This window comes from Arctopsyche grandis, chromosome 10 (assembly GCF_051622035.1).
Source record: "Arctopsyche grandis isolate Sample6627 chromosome 10, ASM5162203v2, whole genome shotgun sequence".
Taxonomy (NCBI): domain Eukaryota; kingdom Metazoa; phylum Arthropoda; class Insecta; order Trichoptera; family Hydropsychidae; genus Arctopsyche; species Arctopsyche grandis.
In genome coordinates, this window is record NC_135364.1 from 17,146,896 (window position 1) to 17,152,496 (window position 5,601).

Here is a 5,601-nt window from a genome sequence, read left to right on the forward strand (position 1 = left end):
TTTATTTAACGTTCCCTTGATACGAAGAATTTTTTCGCTCCGGCCTAATAAGTAATATTCGAGAAAAACTTCGAATCTGAAGGCAACACTTTTTTGTGCATTGAAAATTTAAATAATTAAATAGTTTACGTTCATATAATATATTTATCTATTTTCAACACAACAACAACCAGATCGAGCTACACAGCAGCAGCATATTACAGGGGTGGCGGAGCACTTTTACGTCTGGAGGCATCTGGACGCCAGGGGAGCGTCACCAGTGGCTCTTACGCCACCATAGCCAGCCTCCACAAAGTACCCATAGGTGACTTAAAAAAAATCTCACATACAAAAAATAATATATACCCCTCAATCCAGACACTGATTTTATTGTGTTGAAATACAGGTAGGGGTTGTTCACCGTCACCATACGCCACAACCCGTCTATGTCCAGAGCCGAACGCGTACGCTACACCCACAGGTTTCTACAGTGACCACAACACCACGGCCCCGTCCCAGGTAATAAATTATACGAATATCGATTGCTCTTTACGGCGAGATTATCGAAACGAATTTAATTGTTTGAAATTTGTCCAACGAACCGCAATTAATGCGCTTTGTGTTGTACCCGGTCTCCCCGTAAAGTTGTGACGTAAAAATTTAATAGCGCCAAAGTGTATATTATGTATATTATCGTCGTATCGATTCATCCGCTCGGAAAATTGGATCCACTTTGGTGAAAATTTTAATAGGTGCGTGGATTTTGTATAAATAAATGTGCTTTTCACTGTCGGATTCCACGCAAAGGTAATTCACTGTACATTGCTTTGGTGTATATCTATACATACATACAATATAATAACTACCAAATATAATTTACTTAATGATATAATCAAAAGTGGACTGGTGCTAAAAGTTAGGTAGCACTTACGCAAAAATATCTTAATAATAATTTCAAAAGCAACCAGTACATACATATATTGTTAGTGGTCTAATGGCATATACCCACGTAATCTTTTATGCTGTCAATCAGAAAGGAATCGTTCAGATGCAACACAGCAAATAGTTCAATTGGTCGTATACACAGGTGTGTACCGAGCAAACATCATTAGGGTATGATGAGAGTGTGTGAGTGCACAACACGTCCCCAACAGGAAATCGATTATGTCAGTTGGGCTAGTGGTTGGTAGGTTGGCTGGTTGATATAACCACCCTTAGTATATCTAACCATTATGAAAGTGTCTCCAGACCTGAGGACACGGCACTTCCCTTTCCTGGCTTCAATACACAGCCTCTATCGGGTTCTTGCAGTTGACATTCAAAGGAAGTTGTCGTCAGAAACGACTTTAACCACTTTCCAAAGACGCGCTCGACAATAATTAAAATTCACTTTGAAGAAAACATTTTCGTTTAAAATCGCTTTACAGCGTGTCGTGTGTATGACTTACTTTAAGTGCCCGACTCTAATCCTTAAGATTTAAGAAACTTTTAAGAACGCTGTCGTTTAATTTTAACTAAATGAAAATTCTAAGTAATTCATTAGTATAGCGAGATACGTTTATCGATATTTGGATCGAATAACTTTTAATTAAAATATACATAAACTTGGATCATTGCTTGTACAGGATGTTTTTACTTTATCGATGTACGTAGTAACAATATATGTATGAAGTTTTGTGATCATGCGAAAATTCGAACTCGAGATTTTGACTGATTCGAACTCAGAATCGATTACTGATCACGTTTTCATGATCTAGAAAAAAATGTGTGTGTGTGTGTGTGTGGCTGTGTCTGTGTGTATGTGTATTTTGGGGATTTTTTGAACACTCTTAGTCCTATCGAACTGAAACTTAGTATCGGTACTGAAATTGTTATCGCTGTCATAGTTAATAGTATTTCATAATATGTCTGTACGGTTCAATATCAAATTTTGTTTTGTAACTTTTTTATATTCCCCAAATACATAAATAAAGTCATGGGTTTTTTGAGGAATGAATTTTTGAAGGTTTTTTTAAGGTTTGTTTTTCAAATTAGCAATACATTTTTTTAATTTAATTTAAGACAGCCAATTTGACAGTTGATATTTGACTTATGCTCAGTTTAGTTTGCCATTTCAATATAAATAGACTTACGCCAAAAACCGCTTGCAGATTGTGCAAATTTATTTAAAAAATTGTGGTTCAGTTCGCGAAATTTACCGTGCGCTACGTCTATTTTATAATCGCAAATTAACCTCCAAGATTTAAACCTTTGGATTATTTTCTTTGGAGATATTTGAATTCGCTGGACGAAAGATGATTTGGAAGCCTTCGCCGCGTTTCGCCCAGTTGCTCGAAGAAGTGGTCGAAAATTGGACTTCTAGATTGTGCTTTATTCGAACCTATTTAAACACTAATGGCATAACATTATCTTCCAATAAAGTCAATACCATGGCCTTTACTACAGTTCTTACAAGCCTCATACCATTATGTGTTTTGTTTCATTTTAAAGCTTTTACATTTTTCAAAATGTTTCCATTCTCGAGAATTTTCTATTAACATCCTCAACACTTACGACAACGAAAAAGTGATTTTTCTCGAGATATTTCGTAACAGAATCACTACAGAAATTTTTTGAAGAATCCACATTGAAGTTTTGATTTGTTTCCTAACAATATATGGAGAATAATTACAATGGAAATTTAGGCTTTCCCAATCAAAGCCACGTAGAATTTTAATTTTCTCGGTCCCTCAGTTCACCTATAAAGAAAACATATTTTTTTATTAAAATTTGGTCGTGGTTTTATTCTTTCATCTTTAATTTGCGGTATATAAACTGTTCATTTCGTCATGCTTCACACTGATGATTATAATAATTGTACAGATGTTAAACAAACAATGCGCATGCGTAGTCTGTCAACTCATTGTTCACACAGGTTGTTCGATAGAAAATTGAAATTAACATTTGAAATGATTTATTTGTATCCCTTTTCAATTTACTAAATATGTATATGTTTTAATATACCATATTTTCTTCATATATGTATATAGTTATATAACACATAATACGAGGCAACGCGATGAAAATTTTGACAGAACCGGTCAACCGGAAGTGACTCTTTATTTCGCCTGTCGTGTTTGGTTTTAAACGAGTCGAATGGTGTCTGCGTTATGCACGATGTGCGAAATAATATTCATGATACACACACACACACACATACACACAAACCTCAAAATTTTCAATCAACGGTTGGAAAAAAAATATATAAATACTAAGAAAAGTCGGCTTTCATTCGTCTAATACGATTCTGCTTATATGTAAAGACTCCTATGCGAGATTTTCAATGACTGTATGACAACACTAGATGCTATCTAATCGGAAAATTTCAACTAAATATCCACACAAGTATGATTGAGGGAGAGAGAGAAAGTAGCGTTTCCACAAAAGCAATTTTTCGCTTGAATGGGATTTCCTTCAGCTCGTGCAGACTTTACTTTACAATCGCGGGTAAGTTTTATTCGTCGCTTTTTTTATCTCTTCTAGATATTTTTTTCACTCTCTTACATCGGCACAATCTCTTGATTTCCATTACGTGTATTTGAACAGATATTCCGCCGTTCTCCCTTCTTGAACAAGAATAACAGAATAAAATCGTTTTATGCATACTTTCAGCAAACTTTCGAGCTCGCGCATACATTAGGATATACTACAACGGTCCATTTCAATATTTCCCAAGAACGCGGAATTAATATTAACCGGCTACATCCATGTATAAATAATAGAAACCTTGTGTGCTCCTTCCTACATACATTCTAATACTCTTTGACTGATTTTCCAGAAAAAGCACGCAAGAAGCTGAATTATTTAATTATTTATATAATAATGTGTTCATTTTACTTGTATGTAATTGGGTAACGTCAAATAGATTGAAAAACTTGATTAGTAAATTATTCAAACATTCTATGTTGACACACAACATTTTTTTTATTTCTTTTAAAACTATCATTTAAATTATTGTTCAAAAAATCTTAGAACTAAAAAAATATTCGGGCATAGATTTAATATATGAATTGATTGAATTAATCTACAAATAGATTTTTGGCTGTATATTAAATACATACATACATACATACATCCATATATGCTCGTTTTCAATTGGAAAATTATGCAATGTCACGAATGTGCATATCTAGTTTCAATACATTGAGCATAATTGATAACCAGCCGCATAGATCAGTGGATACCAGGATAACAACTTTGGATACCAGGTCAGAAATAGCCAACATATCTGATTTCATTGAAACGGTTCCAAAAAGTTGGCAATCTTGTCCTAATTCTCGAATTTTCAGCATTCCAAATTTGCTGGTTTATATAATATAAAAATGGTCAAAATCATCCAAAGATGTCTCCATGATCTTCTGTAAAATTGTTTATCGATGTTTATAATTGGCCAAGAAAGTGCATTGGGGCTTAATTGTTAGGCCTTCCTGCTATCTATACATATGTGTATGTATAAATAAATATTATAAATGTATGTATGTATACTTTTGGCAAGTAGCAATTAAACACCTGAAAAGCGTTCCTTAAATATACTGACACTGAATTAAAAGTATATAGCTTGGATAAAGTAATGTATACGCCAGAAGTTTCGAGCATTTCGAAACGATACTTTTCCTAGATCCAAATAATTTATATTGCACATACCTTTATAAGGTGAATCATTGTCTGAAGTGCGTAACAAGGGGCCTGACTTGAAATTGGTAATATCTTTGACATCTTCGCGCAAAGGGATGTCTCGGAATGAAACAAACGAGAGTGGAGACTTGAAAAGGGGAGTAGTGGAGAAAATGGGGTGCCGCGGAAGAGGAAACTAAGCCCTCCTCGAAAAAGGTGAAATTGAAATTTAACTTTTCAATTTGGTATGACAATTGAGGGTTGATGGAGCACAGAGAGGATGGGGAGGGGTGAGAGCAGTCAACCCCAAAGGGCCGAAACCACCCCCGTCGATGCGTAAACAAACGACACGTCACATGTACATACATACATATTGTACATGCTAGAAATGCAAAATTTGCATACAGCTCATCATAATAGTGGTGGGTCGTATTAAATCCCCCCTTTCACACCTGTTTCGAGTAACGAGAAAAATCCCGTACGGACTGAGCTTTGCGTTATTAATTTTGTATATTCCACTAGCATACAAGTACTCGTATTATTAAATCCGCTTAAGCTCGAAGCGATGCCCTTCAAATTGACGTCGTCCCCTTATGAATTCCGGACATTGAGCTTATAAGAGCTAATCTATACTTACTAGCGTGTTCTGTCTATGGTGGGGATGTGTTCAAAATGGACCAAGTCCATTTGAGATGAATTCGTACAGTTTAGGGGTGTGGGTAATTGAAATTAATTAAGTGGTGTATAGGAGCTAGTGATTGGACTGATCGTTCGTCTGTACGACAGTGAGTTAAGCTAACGCGTGGGATAACTCCCTATTATATGTATCGAAGTATACTTAAGAAACTCATTTTCCTGTGTATTATATTATTATATATTAAACGTTAAAGTTCTAGAAAATTAAAAAATATATTTTTTAATGATATGTAAATAAGTAGGAATATTTTATGATGCAAAAAATACTAACTG